The following is a 20,087-nucleotide window of genomic DNA, read 5'->3' as shown; positions in this document are numbered from 1 at the left end:
TATATGGAAATTGAGGCCCTAGGATATTAAGCGATTTAGTTCATACAGGTAACAATCAATCAATACACAAAGCATTTAGTAATTGTCTATTAGGTGCTAGATAATACTCAAGTATAATCTATCAATCAATCAGGCAATAAATACTTTTTAAGCCCCTACCAGGCGGCGCAGGCACGCGCTAAAGCACAGGAGACTCCAAAAGACAGTGCTTACAATCTAATCGGAGGGAGATGACATACAAATGATATATATGTGTATATATGTATATGTGTGTATGTATGTATGTATATGTAGCATAGTATATATAGTATATGTGTAATGTATATGTATGTAGGTATATGTAATCTATAGTATACGTGTATTTGTAATACAGTGTATGTACATAGTATATGTGTAATGCGTATGTATATATGGATATGTAATATAGTATATATGTAATGTATATATGTATATGTAACAGTCATGTATGTTATAATGAATGTGTTATATACAATGTATATATTATGTAGACAAAATGTATGTCATATATAATGTATTATACACACACACACACACACACACACATATATGTATACACATATCTATCAAACTTTATACAGCATAAATAGGAAATCAAAGAGGCCAGGACCTGGGATTAAGAGTGGTTAGGGAAGACTTCCTGTAGAACATGGACTTTTAGTTGGGACTTAAAGGAAGCCAGAGAGGACAGTAGCTGGACAGGAGTATGGAGTGCATTCCAGGCCCTGGAGGACAGCCAGAGAAAATGCCTGGAGTAAAGAGATGGTGTGTCTTGTTCATGGAACAGACCGGAGGTCATTGTTGCTGGACTAAGGTGTAAGAAGACTGGAAAGGTAGGAAGGCCTGGGTTAGGAAGGATTTTGAATGGCAAACAGAGCTTTTTGTATTAGCTCCTTATTGAGTGAGGAGGTGACAGGATCAGACTTGAGTTTTAGGAAAATCATTTTAGCAGCTGAATGGAGAATGATTTGGGTTGGGAGAGACTTCGGGCCAGCAGACCCACCAGCAGCTACAGCATTAGTCCAGGTGGGAGGTGATGAGGGTCTTCACCACACTGGGGACAGTGTCAGAGGAGAGAAGGGGGCATGTTTGAGAGATGGTGCAGAGATGAAATTGACAATAGCTTGGAGATTGAGGGGAGGAGTGTGAAAGATAGTCAGGAGTCCAGGTTAATTCCTAGGTGGGGGACTAAAGAAGTGGGAGGAGGGTGTTGCTCTCCACACCAATAAGCAAGGTAGGAGGGGGAGAGGCTTTAGCGGGGAGGATGATGAGTTCTGCTTTGGACATGTTAAGTTTAAGATGTCTACTAGACACCCAGTTTGACATGTGCACAAGGCTGTTGGGAATGGGAGACTGGAGTCAGCAGAGAGGTCAGGGCAGGATCCAAGAAAGTAACACACCCCCAGACCTAGAATAGTAGACATTTTTATTGGAAACTTCAGGTGCATCATACAATGCTTCAGGCTTTTTAAAGCACCTACTATGTTCCAGTCACTAAGAACTGAGGATTCAAAGAAAAAGCACAGTCTCTGTCTACAAAGATTGTACATTCTAATTGGGGGGGGGAGGGGGGCAGATAAGTAAATCAATAAACATTTATTAGGTTCTTATTATGTACCAGACACTGTGCTAATGGCTAAGGATACAAAGAGAAGTAAAGTTCTCATCTAAGAGGATGGGGAGGGGCATGAGAGGTTTGAGGAGATATGAAAAGGTTTGGAAAAGCCACTGCGTAGAGTGGGATAATTTAATAATAAATTGTTGTTGATTTAATTAATTTAATGATTTAATGAATAAATTGTTGTTCAGCTGTGTTCAACTCTTCGTGACCCCATTTTGGGGATTCCTTGGCAAAGATACTGGAGTAGTTTGCCATTTCGTTCTCCAATTCACCTTACAGATGAGGAAACTGAGGCAAACAGTGTTAAGCGACTTGCCCAGGGTCACCCAGCAGGTCTGAGGCAGATTTGAACTCAGGAAGATGAGTCTTCCTGTCTCCAGGCCTGGTACTCTATGCACTATGGCGCCACCTAGCTGCCCTAGTGAGTCGATTAGGGAATGCCTTGTAATAATGAGGTTAAGTAACAAATGTGTAATTACCACCCCCCCCCCCCGCCCCCCACCCCTGGTCAACTCAGTTCTGTGACTTTTTCCATCTTCATTCAGTAGTGCTTGTGTAGGAGCAAAGGCAGTGGATGGTGGGAATGAGCCAAGGCTTTGTCTTTGCAGGGTAAGAACAGAGTAGATGAAATGCAGCCCTAATGGGGAAGGTACCAGCCACTGGAAGGACTAGGAAGGGCTTCTTATAGCAAGTGACTCAGTCCTTAAGAAACCTGAAATGGAGCATTGTTTGTGAGGAACGGTAATGAGGCCAGTTGAGTTGGATAGAGCGGTGGGTAAAGAAGAGTGTCATTTGAGGGAACTGGAAAGGTTAAATTGGGAACAGATTGAGAAGGGGTTTAAATAAATACCAAACAGAAGTGTTCATAACTGATCCTGATAGTACTAGGGAGCCCTTGCAGTTTATTGAAGAGAGCCACATAGTCAGAAATGGACTTTAGTACAATTACTTTGGACACTGTTTAGAGGATAGATTGGAGTGAGGTGTAAGGTGAGGAGAGACAAACTGGGAGGCTTTTACAATAGTCCACATGAGAAGAGATGAGAGTTTGAACTAGGGTGTTGAAGAGAAGGGGAAAAGATGTGAGAATTTCGCTAAATCAGAGAATACAAAATATGAATGTTGGAATGGACCCCAGCAGTTTTCCAGGCCAACCAACATATGATATTTCTGACAAGTGGTCATTGACCCTCCTTTCAAGAACTGCAAGAAGCACCTCCTGGACTGGATGGAGCTCATTCCACTTCTGGACAGCTCTGATTATTCAGTGGTTCTTTAGACATTGAGTCTAAAACTAAACACTGCAGCTCCCACTCTGGAATCACTCCTGGTGCTACACTTTGGGGCCAAACAGAATTAAGTCCAAGGGATTCAAAACAAATACTATTCTCTATTGAAGAGTGAACTTTGCCAAGGAAAAATATCGATGTGTTATACTGCTTTTTGATTTCACCATTATTCACAATGGTTAAACCCCCTAAATTCCTACTGGGGAAACGGATCATGCCTGTTTGGTGGTACCAAGAAGGAAACTATGACTAAGGTGATGCAGAAACCATGATGACAAGTCTGAGATGTGAAAGTAGAGGCCCCTATAAGGACTTAGTGCAGACTAGGGGCAGAACTCCATTACCCAGATAGTAGCCTTATATAGAGAGAGATTGATGGATTTGAACTCCACCTTTCGGATAATTAATCTAGACCTGGAAAGGGCCCCACCCCTCATTTGATGAATGAAGAAACCAAGGCCTAAGGAGGTTGGGGGAATTGCCCAGGGTCACAGAAAGGATTGAAAACCAAGCCTTTGGCCTCAGTCAACTCTCTTTCTGCTATACCATATTGCCTTTTAGCTCAGAGGGTTGAGATCTCAACTCTGCCTATCACTACCACCTCTGTGAGTTGGAGCAAATCAATTCACTTCCCTGGGACTCATTTTCTTCATTTATCAAGTGTTGCAGTGGTTGACCTCAGAGGTGTCTTCTGGTTCTAAATCTAAGATCCTCCCATCCCCCATGTGAAATCTAACCAATAATGTTTTACATGTGGTCACATGGAAAGAGAGTTTATCATTTCAACCAAGAAGAGCATCTATGGATATTTTATGCTATATCCTCAAAGGGAGAGAGAAAAGTCAAATCATGGTTGCCTAGGTAACACCATTATTTTTGTTTTCCAAAGACATGGAGCCCATCATTGACATTTTCAGTCTAGGTGCAATTATTAATGGGTCAACCCCTGGCCCTGGTCCAACTGCTGAAATGTTCCTGCCTTCAAAGGCAGGGCTAGGGGAGCAAACCGTGCATACTTTGGGGGCTAAGAGCAGGACAAGAACTGGACTGCATTTTGAAAATCAGTCTCTAGGCATGTTTTTAAATGTGGTGGACAACAAAATACTTCCTGATATGTTTCCAGAGACCTTGCAGGACATAGCTACCGGAAGAAATGGAAAGGAATCAGCAGGCAACCCAGTGACTTCTAGCCCAGTTGGGTACGAAATGGCAAAAATGGGAGAGAGACAGATTTTCCATATGACCTGACTTCCTTCCTGACCTCTGAGACCTTCTGAAATTTCAGACTATCCTCTCATTGTAAATCCACTCATTCTTAATCAATCAATGACCTTTTCATTAAGTGCCTACTGTGTGCCCAGCATTCTGCTAGGTACTGGAAAGAAAGACAAAAAATACCCTCAAAGAGCTTGAAATCTAAAAACTAGATACTACCATTGAGGAACATTTGTCTGGAACAGAACAAGGGCCCCCTTCTGAATGAGAGGAGGGTAGGTATATGGATTAGTGGGAGTGGGGGACCAGAAGGAGAAGGGGAAGGGGAAAAGACAGTCACCAAAGAACCAAAGCAAACCTTAGTGGTCCCTTACTCCAGGTCTCTCATATTACTGAAGAAGAAACTGAGGGGAAGAGGAAATGAAGTCACCTACCCAAGGTCCCGAAGGTAATAAGCATCTGAGGCCGGATTTGAATCCAGGCTCTGACTTCAGAGTTAATGCTCTTTTCCTGGTACCCTAATGCCTCCTGCCGTCTTTGCTATTTCTCTGTTCCAAAGTCAGAGAGTCAATACACGTTTATTAAGTGCCTACTGAGTGCTGGGCTGGCACTCAGAGTGGCAAGTGCTGAGGATATAAAGAAAGCATATGATAGTGTTTGCCCTCAAGGAGTTTACAATCTAATGGGGGTAGACGACAAGCAGCCAGGGTGGGAGATGATCTGAGGAGGTGTGAATTACATAGTTGACTTCATTTTGCAGAAGGATGAGTTTCTGAATATATGAAAGGGTAGAAAATGAGGTGAACTCCCTGTGTGCCTTCCTTAAATAGTGGAGGATCTGGGAGACGCTCTCCAATATTCACCCCACCCTCTCTGAACAGGGGAGGAAGGGCCCCAGGAGTAGGAGTTGCTAAGGAGGTTTGAATTCATTTTAGTTTGCGGAATGATTTTTTGGAGATCATGAAATCCAGGATAACAGCTTGGTGGGAAATAAATCTATCTTGTAGTATATCCTTACTTCCATTCTGACATTCCTTCTGTTTCTGTCTTTCTCTGAATCTCTATTTTTTTGTCTCTTCCTCTGACTGTCTCAAGCACAAACATACAGCCTGGGGAGGGGGGTGGTAATGGGAGGAGGCGGCCCTGCGATGGGTAGAGTTTGCTAAAACTTGGTTCAACATGACCTAAAAAGAAGGAAAAAAAAAACACCGGGGCTTTGAGCTCATAACCTCTTTCCCTGCCCACTCTGGGGCTCTGATTGTCCTGGGAACAAAGTGACTATCCTGAACTCCCCTTAAAGGGCTTGATAATATACTCCCCCAAGGACATTTCTTTCACACACACACACACACACACACACACACACACACCTACATACTCCCTTTACATGTTTGCTGACAAAAATTTGTAAGACTTAGGGAGAAATCCCAGCTTTGCCACTTACTAACCATGTAACCCCCCCAAAAAGTCTCTTTACTTTGCCAAGCCTCCTTTTCATCATTTGCAATTTAAAGGTCTTACGTTTAGGAGAAATAGCCAAGTCACTATCCTTTTATTAATTATATGCTAGCAATAATTAATAAAACGATTACCCAGAAACTATGTCTCTCTACCCTTTTGTATGTCACATATGGAAAGGCCTGTGTTTTGCTAAACACATTTGCATCATGCCTATAGATTCAAGGGCCCAAAAACTTTATATTTCGCCATGTAACAACAGTATACATGTGTGCTCCTGGCAGAAAGCCATTGAATCTAAGGTAAAAACACCACAGCTTGCTCTGCTGGCTAAGCTCAGTGGCCAGTCACCTCCCCGATCTTGTTGCTACCTTTTCATTTTCCATTACTGAAGGGCCAGTCAAAGTTTGAAGTGATTCATGTCTTCAGGAAGGAGGCTTATGTGTTTGCATGGAAGCCAAACCTTTCCCTGGTTTAAAGTTTGCAAAGTCACTATAGAAACAAGTTTCTAGAGTGGAAAAAAGAAAGAGAAGCTCTTTGAGGAAGGCAGTATAGTTGTGACTCATCACACACTCTTACAACAGAATGATTAATAGAAAAGGAAACTCTCCTGGTGGTGGTTTGAAATAGAAAAAAGTTGGGAAATGTGAACAGCAGAGACAAAGAGATTGGGCTATCAGCCCAGCATTCCTCCATGGTAAAGCTAACTCTGAGGGAAAGGGTAAGTATAGACAGGGGAATCCCCAGGAAAGGACCAATAATACTCACAGGTTAAGGAACCTTGGGTCCAGGCTCCATGAATGTGGTGATGTGATATGAGTAAGAAGGGAGCCAGTTGAGGGACCTCCAAGAGACAACTGAGTGAGGGACTTCTCCTGGGCTGTCAGTGTTGGCTTCAGTCACCTAATCCAACCCATTCAAGAAAGATCTATTAAGCACCTACTATGTGCAAAACTGCTCTGGGGTACAGCAGTACTGTCAAATCGAAATGAACTCTTGCAGGCTGTATGTTGACTTAGAAAACCACAAATTAATGTTATCTATGTTGTATTATCTTTTCTTTATTTTGTTAAACATTGCCCAATTAAATTTTTAATCTGACTTGGCCCTACTCTCAGAACTGTTACTGGTTCCAAGTTTAACACCTCTGAGATAGAGAATACAGACCAGACCTCTGGTATCAGTGACTCCCAAGTGAGGAAACTCCTTTTCCCAACATAGCCCAGGACTTTTCCCGCAATGTCTTAGGGAGTTGCCTAGAGCATTGAAAGGTTAAGTGACAAGCCCAGGGTCACATGGCCAGTATTTGGCAGAGGTAGGACTTGAATTCAAGTCTTCTTGGCTCCCAAGCCAGTTCTTTCTGCATTGTGCCAAACTGCACATAAAGACAAAATGAAAAACCATCCATGCTCTCATGGAGCTTATAGTTTAGGAAGGAAACAAAACATAAATATACTTAGTCTTAACACACACATTGTATCTTCAAAGCATCCAAGGGCACAAAACAAAGGGGAAATCTGTTACTCAAAGGGAGTGGTAATGGATTTGCTGTTGGTCTTTCTAGAAAGGTAGGAATAGCAGAGGAAAGAAAGCCAATCCATTCCTAAGGAATGGAATGAACAAAGGCTAGTGAGAAAGTGCACAAATGCTGGAGGGACTGTGAGAAAGCTGTTGTTCAGTTATGTCCTACTTTGTGACCCCATTTAGAATTTTCTAGGCAAAGATACTGGAGTGGTTTGCCATTTTCTTTTCCAGCTCATTTTACAAATGAGGAAACTGAGGCAAACAGGGTCAAGTGACTTGCCCAGGGTCACACAGCTAGGAAGTGTCTGAGGCTGGATTTGAATTTAAGAATATGAGTCTTCTTGACTCCAGGCCTGGCACTCTATCCACTGTGCCACCTAGCTGCCTTAGGTGTGAGAAAATGGGCACATTAACGCACTGTTGGTGGAACTGAACTTGTCCAGTCATTCTGGCGAGTGATTTGGAACCATTCCTCCAAAGTTACTAAACTGTATATACCCTTTGACTCAGCCATACCACTCCTAGGGGTGTATCCCCAAGGAGAGCAAAGAATGAAGAAAAGCTGCTAGCTCTTTTTGTGGTGGCAAAGAATTGGAAACTAAAGGGATGTCCATTAATTGTGATAAAGCTGATGTGATGTGAACATAAGATGTGAACATGTGATGTGTCATAAGAAATGATAAAAAGGATAAACTCAGAGTAACCTGGGAAGACATGTGTGAACTGATATAGAGGGAAGGGAGAATAGCCAGGAAAACAATTTATATAATAAAAGATTGTAGGGACAAACAACTTTGAAAGACATAAGAACTCTTATCAGTGCAGAGACCAGCCTTAGAGTGGTTACAACACAACAGTATCCATTATGTTCACATCACATCAGCTTTATCACAATTAATGGACATCACTTTAGTTTCCAATTCTTTGCTCTCCTTGGGTATTATTCTCTGAAGATCAGCATTTTCCCCACATTCAGTCCTGAAGCCACTACTCTTTCAATGCCTGCAGTCAAGTTTGTAAACTCTTGACTTTGAAACCTCATCTGTGCTCATGTCTCCAGCCTATCAATTCCGTGTGGCTGATTCCTGGTTGTTTATCTATGGTCCTGAGCTCACTTTGTGCTTTAGCCAACACGTATCTCACATCTGCTTTCACTTAGATGTTCTGCCAGTGGTGGGCTATTCACACAGTGAGCACCTAGTTTAGACATTAGTCTATAGAATTGCAGCACCTCAAGGTGAATGTATATTCAACATTTAGGGAGCCAGTGCAGGACTATAAAGTACTGGCTTGTTCAATGGACCTAAGTTCAAATCTTACCTCTGATGCTTACTCCTCGTGTGACTTTTGGAAGGTCATATGACCTCTCTGTGCCTCAGTTTCCTCACTTGTACAATGAAGGGTTTGGAGTAGCTAGGCTCTGAAGTTCCTTCTGGCTCTAAATGTATGACCTTATGATCTTTCCTGTAAACATCACTTCCTTACTCCTGACTTCACTATTTTGTCCAAAAGTCTCATCACTGTTCCAGGAACCTAGGTTTGGAAATCCAAAAAGTGTCCTCAGCATAGGATCAGCATTGGGCACCTGAGTGTTAGAGGCAGAAAGGAAGGACAGGGGCAGGTAGCCAGGGTTAGAAAAGACCAGTAATGCCCTAGAAACAGGTATCAAGGCCAGCTGTTAAGTCAACAGTCAGGTAGGTATTTAGGGGTCCAGATGCACCTATGGATCAAAGGCCAGAGTAAAGCCGTGAGTCACCAACCAAGAAGGAAAGCAGAAGGGAGAAAGCTCAGAGGGCAGGTGTCAGGGCAAACAGTGGTTCAGAATCCAGGCCAGAGGAGACCTGGTTCGTGAGCTAAGGGAGATGGTGAATAGGCCAGGAAAACATTAAGGACCGGGAAATTTATGAGAATCAAACTAGTAAGGGCGAATGAGGCAGGAGAACAGATGGGCTGGGCCAGCAAGAGAGTCCTTTTCATTCTATCATCTCAGGCCCGAGACATCTTCCAAATTGCTGGGATCTCCACATTGGAAAGAGCCTTAGAGGTCCTCTGGTCCTGCCCTTTCTAACTTCTTATTTCTTCCAAAGCAGCTAAAGCAGGACTTCTCAGCCTTTCTGAGTGGCATGGCCTCCTCGGGCAGTCTGGTTCAGCTTATAGACCCTTCTCAGAATAATACTTGTTGCCTATGTTCATAATGGAAGGAAATGCTCAATTTAATTTAAGGTTAGTAAAGGTAATGTCCTTTTTTCCTCCTCCAAGTTCACAGACCCTCTGAAATCTCTTTGCAGCCCTCTAGAGTATCTAGACCGCAGGTTAAGAAATCCTTCTCTAAGGCCTCTCCAAGAAGAGATTATCCAGCTTCTGCTGAAGTTCTCTCATGGTGGGGGGACTCACCACCTTGTTAGCTTCAAGCTTAGGTATGTCTCTATACCCTATTCACTCACTGTTTCTAGCTCTGCTCTCTGGGGCCAAACAGAACAAATCCAATTCCTGATCCCCATGATATCCCCTTCTGATAATGGCAGGAAGCTGTTATATAACTCCTAAGTCTTCTCTTCTCTAACCTAAACATCCCCTATTATTTTAAGTGATTCTTCAATGTCCAGTCCTTTCAGCCTACCCATTCACCCTACCTGGCCCATGCTGGTTTGTCAACGTCCTTCCTAAAATGCTTTGCCCAGAACTCAGCACAATCTCCCATACTTCTTAATGGAATAGGAACCAATTTCAAGGTGAAGTCAGTCCAAGTGAAATCAACTCAGTGGGTTCCAATACTTCCGCTTCCTGGACCAAGCCTCCTTTTTGTAGGGCCATGGTGCTCTCTCTCCCCTGAACTCAAAGGTGTTTTGCTAATCTTCATTTTGGGGGAAGTTGCTAATTGGAAGTACATCAGCTAAATCAGCATTTCCATGGATAAGATCTAATATATTCGAGGAAGTCATGTTACATAAGCCCTATGAGAAAAGAAATGATGATGTAGCTACTGAGAAAGTTAGCAGCGGAACCGAAGCCTGCTCGATTCATAATTTTGTGAACAGGTGCTGAATCTCCTACATTTTTAGAGCTCTTGTGTGGGCAGGGAGATGCAGTTTAGGTGGTGACAATTTTATCTTTCTAGACACATGCTTCATAGCTTGGGCTTTTTTGGTCCTTGACGTTTCCCAGAATGGATCCTGATAGAGACTCCCACAGACTCTCCCACGTCCTCAGGCCTTAAAGAACTTTACAAATCAACATCCTTCCTTCTCTCTGCTTTGTAGAAGCATGCAGTGAGAGGAGGCTCGGTGTGGTGACATCACAAGGGTTACAGAGTGAAGCTGTGATCCACCCACCCAGCACTTCTACACTCTCTTTCATTGTAATATATGCCTATGTGTGGGTTTGGAGCCAGTGGGCCAGCATTCAAATCCTGGTTCTGCCACTTACTAGCTGGGTGATGTTGGCCAAGTCATTTAACTTCCTGGGCCTTGGTTGGAGGAGGTTAGACTAGACTTCTAAATTCTCTTCCACCCTAAATCTTTGATCTTGTAATTCTGGGTCTTTGGGGAAGGGAGCATTTGTCTGATGGCCCATAGACATAGAAGCTTATTCCTATGCAGAATAATTTGCCTCGTTCTTACTTGTTTGTGGTTGTGGTTGTTCAGTCCTGCCCAACTCTTTGTGACCCCATTTGGGGTTTTCTTGGCAAAGATACTGGAATGGTTTGCCATGTCCTTTTCTGGCCCATTTTACAGATGAGGAACCTGAGGCAAACAGGGTGAAGTGACCTGCCCAGGGTCACATAGCTAGGAAGTGTCTGAGGCTGGTTTTGAACTCAGGTCTTTTTGGCTCTAGGCCCAGTGCTCTATCCATTGTGTCACTTAGCTAGGTCCCTTCCTTTTTAAAAGGAGGATAAATGGGCAAAGGATTATTTCAGACAAGTTCCAGACTAGCAAAATGTTAAAACCATTTACAAGAGAGTTAAAGTAGTGTAAATGAATAGCAGTAAAGAAGTGTTGGACCCTCTCTACTACGCCCTAATCAAACTATATCTGGATTACTGTGTCCATTTCTGGACAGCACCATTCAGGGGGTGAGTCAGTGTGGTACTGATTAGAGGGAGAGCACTTAGCACAGGACTACCTAACCTGGGGAAGGGCCTATGGATAGATTTCAGGGCATCTGTGACCTCGGACCAGAAAAAAAAAACATTAGCCCTTTATTTTCAGTACCCTTTGCCCTCCTTTGTAATCCTTTGCCTACATAACATGGTTCTGAGAAGGGGTCCATAGGCTTCAGCAGACTGACTGCCAGAGGGAGCCAGGGCCCATAAAGGGTTAAGAGGCCTTGAGTGAGTGGAAGGTAACCAGGAAAGTGAGGAGACTCAAATTCATGCCATATGAAGAGCCATGGAGAGAGGCTTGAGGGCAGAGCAGGGGGGCTGCCTGCCAGTATTTGAAGGACTATACAGGGATGGGGAACCTGCGGGTTCTAGGGCCACATGGGACCTGGAGGCTGCAGGTTCCCCATCCCTGGCTATCACAAGGAAGAAAGATTAGGCATGTTGGGCTTGACCTCAGGGGCAGAGTAAGGAGCCCTGGGTGGAAATTGAGAAGCGGAAAGTGGAGACTTGATATCATATTTGAAAACTTCCCAAAGAGCAAAGCTATCCATAGGGGAGCCTGGGGAGGTAGGTAGACCTCCTCTTCACATAAAGGTTGGCACTTAGCCTTGTGGGGGTGTCTCAGTGGAGAGTCTTTATCAGGTATGGGTTAGCCTAGATGGCTTAGGAAGTGCCTCCCAAACAAGTCTGAGATTCTGTGATTGTGTGAAATGTCAGGTTTCTAAAATCACCTCCCTGTCCTCACCCTCAGCAGCAAAGGAGAAGGGTGAGGAGAGGGAGGACAAGGGAGAGCCCTGGGAAAACCCATCCAGACTTGTTCTTCATGACCCTCTTACACTATTCCTCCCTGCCCTTGCCCTCTTTCCTCCCTTCGGTTCTTCCAGTATCTCTTCCCCACTGAGTTCTCATTATGCTCTCGTCTGACTCTGAGGACATTTCCCCATTATAACTGATGCCTGGGTCCCCTATCCCTGCCCCAGGCTTGACCCCATGTGTCATTCTTGACTCCTCACTACCTCTCACTCCTATATTCAATCTGTTACTAAGTCCTGTCCTTTCTACCTTTGGAATAGCTTTGGAGTGCACCTTATATCCTCTGACCCTGCCACCACCCTGGTGCAGGTTCTCCGCACCTCATGCCTAGACTGTTGCCATAGGGGGCTGGTTGGTCTAGCTTCCTCAGGTCTCTCCCTACTCCAGTCCATCCTCCACTCAGCTGTCAAATTCATCTTAAAGCAAAAGACTGAGCGCATTGCTTCTTCCCACTCCTGCCCTGTCACCCATTCGATCCCTCCAGGATCAAATATAAAAATCCTCTGTTTGGCTTTTAAAACCTTTCATAACCACCTACCTCATACTTTCTCATCTTCTTACACCTTACTCATCGCCACATTCTCTTTGATCCAATGACTGACCTCCTTGCTGACCCTCAAACATGGCGCTCCATCTCTTGCCTCCAGGTACATTCACTCATTATTCCCCATTCCAGAAGCTCAGCCCCTACTCATCTCTCCCTCCTGGTCTCCATCAAGTGTCAGCTAAAGTCCTACCTCTAGTTCAACCTGTGCATAAAAAGGAATCCTCACTTTAGCATTGCTATGGTCACCCAGCATCTCCTTAAAGGTCTTCAAGGAAGTAGTGATGCAGAGGCACCCTCCTCCCCTTTGGGGCAGCCTCGAGAGGTATGAAGGTGGTTTCCCCTCTGACAGCAAGCTTAGAGTTGCCTCTTTGTAGCTTGCAACCTTTGCTCCTGGTTCTGCACTGCACTAGGCACAAGGCTGTGTCTCCTCTATATGGCAGGCAGCCATCAAATTCCAAAGAGGCAGATTCAGGCTCAATATTAGGGACAACTTGCTTACAATGACAGCTGTCTGAAGAGGTGGCGGGTTAGAAGCAGTGCCCTAGCTTGGAAGTCTTTAGGCAGAGGATGGAGAACCTCGCTGGTGGTGGCTGTGGATCTTTCCACTCTGAAATTCTATGATTCTGTGATTCCCTGAAATGCCTGAAGAAAAGCTATCATGCCAGTCAGTCAACAAACCCCTGAGGCTTCTCTTCCAAGGGTTAAGTATTTCCAGCTCCTTAAACCCCAGTAGTGTGTGGGTAAATATTTAACAACAGCTCTCAAGAGAAAAAAAAAGGGAAGGAAGGAAGGAAGGAGGGAGGGAGGGAAGGAAGGAAAAAGGAAGAAGGGAGAAGGAAAGAAAGAGAAAGAAGGAAGGAAGGAAAGGAAATTTAAGCTGTATTATTAACATTCTCTTTCCCACTTTGTTAAATCTAGACAATCAATAAAACAATAAATCAAGCCCTGATTTGTAGCAATTTGCCCATTTCTGAGGTACAAACACTCCCACTAAAAATTGAACAGTGTGCCTTCTCCAGGCATTTTGAACTGTCTCCAGCAGACTCCTCTTTCAACCCATGATGCCATGATATTTGCTCCTGGTTGCTCTTCTGTGGACATTCTCCTGCTTATCAGTGGACTAGAGCTGCAGCCTCCAGGACAGGATACACTTTTCCAAGGGAGGTTGGTCATCTTCCCAGAGTTCATTTAAAAACAGGTCATTTGGAACACTGAAAACATTTTCCTCATAGAAATGGTGGATGAGTCAGTCAGCTGCTAACATTTTGTAAGTACCTCTTGTGTGCAGAGCGTTGGGGTAACCAGGGAGGATACAAAGTGACCCAGCCTTCCCAGCTTGGAATTGGGCATGGTCGGTGGCAGGGTACATTACTAAAGATAAAAGCAGTGAGCCCCGAGTCAGAAGTCAGCTGGGAGGAGGCGCTTCCCGGGCAAGGACGTGGTACATGACCTTGGCCTCACAGCATTCTCATCCAGTTTCAGTTTCCTTTGTGTTAAACGATGACCCGGTGACCTCAGGGAGACAATGTGTAAAAGCAGAAAAAACAATAACAAATTCCAACGGACTCGGAAATCACTTTCGTAAGAGAAACCACACTGGCAATGCAGTGCACGCTCAGATCGCTCCACTGGCGTCCGCAGGAGGACGGAGCTCGAGGGGCTGCCCCTCCCCCGACCTGAACAAGAACTGCTTAACCATCCTCTTCTTAGACGTCTGACAGGGGAGCCCATCTCCTTCCCAGGCAGCCCATGCCCATTGTTGTCGTGTCCGACTCTCTATGACCCCATTTGGGGGCTTTCTTGGCAAAGACACTGGAGTGGTTTGCTATTTCCTTCTCCCGCCCATTTTGCCGATGAGGAAACTGAGGCAAACAGGGTGAAGTGACTTGCCCAGGGTCACACAGCCAGTAAGTGTCTGAGGCCAAATTTGAACTCAGGTCTTCCTGACTCTAGGCCCAGCACTCTATATACACTGCCCGTTCCTATTGTATGTTTTTTTGAATTCAGAATCAAAGGATTGTTGATTTTGAGCTGGAAGGGATCTTAGAGGTCAGCTAGCCCAAACCTCTCATTTTACAAAAGAATGTTACAGAGGAAACTGAAGCCCAGAGAGGTTAAATGACTTCTCTAAAGCCTAGTGGTTAGATCCCAGGGCCAAGAAGTCAAGAAGACCTGAGTTCAAATTTGTGATACTTCCTAACTGTGTGCCCCTGGGCAAGTCACTTCACCCTGTTTGCCTCAATTTCCTCATCTGTAAAATGAGCTAGATGGCAAACCACTCTATTATCTTTTCCAAGAAAACCCCAAATGGGGTCACGAAAAGTCAGATATAATTGAAAATGACTGAACAACAACACAGATATTAAGTGACAGAGACAGGATTTGAACACAGCTCTGACCCTAAATCCAGCGCTTCCTGCTCTCCTCCCTTCCCACATACTATAGCATAGTGCCTCTCTCCTCACTCCTGCTCTTAGGCCAGAACCTAAGTTTGTAGATCTACAAATGTCATTTAAATACTCTTATTTACCTGTTGATACCTGGCTTTATCCCTTCCAGGTCATTTAGGAAAACTCAGATCCCTGGCAATTCACTGTTATTCCATCTGATGGCTGCTCACAGTGTGTGGTCTCCATCATCTCTTACTAATCATATGTATCTAATTTTGTCTTGTATTTCACTAAAAAAAAATTGAGATCAGTCATGGCCTCTCTTTCTCCTCCCTTCCTCCTCATCTCACATCACCCAGTGCTTTCTTTCACTAACTTTTCCTTCATCCTTTCTCACATGAGGAAATGGCCCTTCTTGCCAAGACCAATCCCTCCACATGCACAGGTGATCCCATTCTGTTCCATTTTCTCCAGCAGATTGCTCCCTCCAGCATGCCCACTCTCTTACTTGTCTTTAAATTCTCCCAGTATATTGGCTGCTTTCCTGCTGCCTTCAAGCATGCCCATGTCTCCCCCTCCATCAAAACCCTCCCTTGATCCTCTGTCTATACCATCTAGCTATAATATCCTGCCCCTCCTCCCTTTTATGGCTTACCTCCTTGAGGAAGCTGTCTACAATTGGTGCATCCACTTTGTGCTAAGTGGTAGGGACCCAAAAAGAGACAAAGGACAGCCCCTGCCCTCTTTGTAACATCTACTATGTGCCAAGCACTGTACTGGGGTGTATGGGGTGTTAAGGGTGAACTAGCACCTCTGGTGTGAGGGCTACCATGCCCTTTTCAGGGCTGCTCATCCACCAAGAAGTTGTAGCATGTGCAGCAGCCATACCCCTGGTAAAACTGTCTCAGCAGATGGACTGAACCAGATTGAGAGTAACTAACAAGGCCTCAAACCCATTGGTGAGTTAGGGTGGCATCTACCCCAAGCATGTGAAGACTTTCCCCAGTAGAATGGGTGGATGAGAACAATTTGTTCCAATAGCTGAAGCAGGTGCTACGGAACAATTAGAACTTGGTCAGACATCAAAGATGCCAAGGTCATCTGTCACATCCCAGGCCACTACCAGTTGTCCTGACTTTTGTCTTGCCATTGGACTTTGATGACTCTGGAAGGGAGAGCTCTGCCTCACTTAAATCTAACTCACGCGCAAGTCTAGACATAACCCTGTGAAGCCACTGGTCCTCTTCAAAAATGAAGGATGAACAACTCTCTAGAATCTGGTTTCCACCTCATCACTCAACCGACTTATGTGCGAAACCCATTGGCTGTTTTTCGATCCTCATCCTTCTCTTACCAACCTTTTACAATGGTGGTCACTCTTTTTTTGATACTCTGTTCTCTGGGTTTTCATGATAACACTCTTCCTGATTCTCCTCCTCCCAGTCTGCTCACAACTTTTCAGTTTCATCTGCTGGATCTTTGTCCAAGTTCCACTCACTGACTACTGCTGTCCCTCAGGCCTCTCTCCTGGGCCCTCTTTTCTTCCCTTTCTGTACTATTTTCTTTAGTGATCTCATCAGCCCCCATGGCTTCAATCATCCTTTCTAGATTAACTAATCTCAGTTCATCATAATTCACCTCTCTCCTAACCTCCAGACTCATATCTACACCTGCCTGTCAGAAACCTTGAATTGGATGTTCCATAGACCTCTCAAACTCAACACGTCCAAAGCCAAACTTCTCGTCTTTTCCTCAAAATGTTCTTCTCTTCCTAATTACCCCCATTAACTGCTCAATCAACTCCAGTGTCTCCTCATCAGCTTCAGGAGCAGAGAGAAAATGCTCTGTTTGGAATGAAAGCCCTTTATAACCTGGCCTTCTCCTCCCTTTCCATTCTTATTATACCTTGATCTTCCCTTCCCTTCCTACCCTCGGAGTGTTCGACGATCCAGTGTCTCTGACCTCCTGGATTTTCTTAGCACAGGACACTTCATCTCCCAACTCTGGGCGCCTTCTCTGGCTGTCTCCCAGGTTTGGAATCCCCTCCCTCCTCATCTCCATCTCTAGGCTTCCCTGGCTTCCTTCAACCCTGTTCAAATCCCACTTTCTCTAAGAAGTCATTTAGTTATAACCCCTTAATTCTAGTGCCTCCCTTCTGCTGATTATCTCACTTCATCCAATATATATTATGTTTGTATAAAATTGTTATCATGTTGTCTCCCGCCCCCGCCCCCGCCATTAGACTATTTAGTGAGCTCCTTGAGGGCAGGGACTGTCTTTTACCTTTCTTGGTATTCTCAGCACTTAGTGTCTGGCACAAAGTGTGCATTGATGCCTATTGACTTCCTGAGTCCAAGTCCAGAATCCTTTGTATTATATCACCTGGCTTCCTAGGCCGTTGTTGAAAGTGAGGCATTTGTGGAAGTGTCACAAAGAGAGCTGCCCCCCCTCCACCCAAATGCCATCACTGAAGGTATTTAGTATCATAAAAGCTGGTCACTCAAGGAGATGAAGCTTGGGGGTGGGGAGAGGGATAAGGAACCAGCCTCTGAACTTTTGTCTGGTTCAAGAGTAAGCCCAAGAGATTGCTTTTACATAGGCTGCCCCACAATGAGTTTTGGTTTCAATTTGCCACACCTTTATGTTGCATCTATTTGGGTTTCCTTAGTTCCCATAAGGTTTTGACTAGTAAGAAAGAAAAGCCAATTAACATCTGTCGGGTTCCATTAGAGGTGGCTCATGGGAGAGGGTGGAATTCCTGTACACATTTTGCAAGCTTCATAAGCGTCTTACTTTTGGCACACTGTGGTTTCACAAGACCAGTATTAACACAGTTTCTACTTCTGAGCAAGGAAAAGTACCAAAGAATTGGTGAGTTCAGCTGGAGAGGGAGAAGGAAAATGCATGACTGATTCCAGCCACAGGTATACGGATTGCTCACAGTATTTGCTAGCATTATATAGCACTTTAAGGTTTGTAAAGTGCTTTACCTAAATTATGTAGTTTTGTCCTTACAACAAAGGAATAAGCATTTATTAAGTGCCTACTATGTACTGGATACTGTGCTAGTAGTTTTACAAATATTATGCCATTTGATCCTCACAATAATCTTATAAGGTAGGTGCTGTTATTATCCCCCTTTTAAGGAAAAGGAAACTGAGGCAGACAGGAATTAAGTGACTTGCCCAGGGTCACCCAGGTAGCAAGTGTCTGGGGTAAGATTCAAACTCAGGTCTTCCTCACTCCAAATTCAGTGCTCTACCCAGTACATCACCTTGAGAGTGAGAGTAGCTGTCCCAGAAAATGATGGCCAGTTGTGTTCCTCAGGGGAATGAATCATCTCAATCTTGACATTCTCATTATAAACAAAACCAGAAGACCAAAGGAAGTTATAGTTAAATGGAAAGATGGCCCACAGATTCCCCTTGGAGATGCAAATAAAAGGATAATTTTATGTTTTATGTAGAACCTGAGTTCTCATACAAAGATTTTGCAATCTTAGAAACTAATTGCCATGGCACTGCATGCTGAGTGGGAAGCAAGGTTCATTTATCTGGGACACATTAAGTCAAATGATGATTTCAGGTCTTCTATGAAATAGTGCATCAATCATGTCCTCAGGAGGAGTATCCAACTTCTAAGCTTGATGGGGGAAGGGGAGGAGAGGCATATTCTATTTGTCTCATGTCGAGACTATAAATAATTTAACTCAGATAGATAAGGAATTCAATACAACAGAGATTTACTGATGTTTCTTGTGCCTAGTTAGAATTATATTAGGCATGGTGGGTGACATTAGAAAGGTATGGGGACTCAGCCTGCATCCTCAAAGAATTTTTAATCAAGTATCCTTTTGGTAAGATAAAATTAATAAATATTAAATAGTTATAGAACAAGCTGATAGAATTGATAATAACTTGCTAAAAATAGAGAATCAAATGCCACACTGAGAGCAAGACTAGGGTTAGGCAAGGTCTGCAGTCAGTCAGTCCACAAATATTTATTAAGCAAGATAGCAAGGAAAGCGAAAGGTAGGTCCTGGCCTCAAGAAACTCACAGTCTTATGGGGGAGACAGCATGCTAACAGCTACATGCAAACAACCTCTAGAAAGGATCAGCTGGAGGTAATCTCAGAGGGGAAGTACTAGAATTAAGGAGGATCAAAAAAGACTTCTTAACAGAGGTGGGATTTTAGTTTGGACCCTGGTGAAGTTGGAAGCTGGCTAAGGCAGGAGGCAGAAATGAGGAGGGAGAGAATTCCACATACAGTACAGCCAGTGGAAATGCCCAGTGCTAGGAAGAACAAGGCAGTCATTGTCACTGCATTGCAGAATACCTGGGGGTGATAAGATTAGAAAGACAGGGAGAAGAAACGGTTTATGAAGGGCTTTGAATGCCAAATGAGAGACTTCTAAAATAATATAAATAATATTTTTGGAAACACATTGTTAATATCAGATAACTATGCTCTCCATGACAAATAGATATTTACTTCATGATAGGGCAGCTTGGTGGTGCAGTGAATAGAGCTCTGAGCTTGGGATTAGGACGACTCCTCTTCCTAAGTTCAAATCTGGCTGGGTGGCCCTGGGCAAGTTACTCAACGCTGTTTGCCTCAGTTTCCTTATCTGTAGAATGAGCTGGAGAAGGAAATGGCCAACCACTCCAGTGTCTTTGCCAAGAAAACCCCAAAAGGGGTCATGAAGCGTCAGATACAACTGAACAACAAGAACAAGGGTATTGGTGTGAAGTATTATAAGCAGCTAGGTGAGCAGAGTGCTACACTAGAGTCAGGAAGACTTGAGTTTGAATCCTGCCTCAAACATTGGCTAGTTGTGTGACATGGAGGAAGTTGCTTCAGTTGTGTCTCTCCAGTGCCCAGCACAGTGCCTGACACACAGCAGGTGACTAATGTCTGCTGAATTAAACTGAACATTCAAGCTTTCCCCCGAAAGTGGTGCCAGATAAGGGAAGACATTTTAAAATATCTAGTCAACTGTCCTTTGTGCCAGCACTTGGCCATCACCCACTCCTGACAGTACAACGGGGGTGGTAGTGTGCCAAAAGAGCTATTTCTGGTCCTCATTTGATGAATGAGTTTCTGTCCACA

The sequence above is a fragment of the Trichosurus vulpecula genome, chromosome 4 (genome assembly GCF_011100635.1).
Source record: "Trichosurus vulpecula isolate mTriVul1 chromosome 4, mTriVul1.pri, whole genome shotgun sequence".
Lineage (NCBI taxonomy): Eukaryota > Metazoa > Chordata > Mammalia > Diprotodontia > Phalangeridae > Trichosurus > Trichosurus vulpecula.
Note: the sequence above shows the minus strand (reverse complement) of the source record.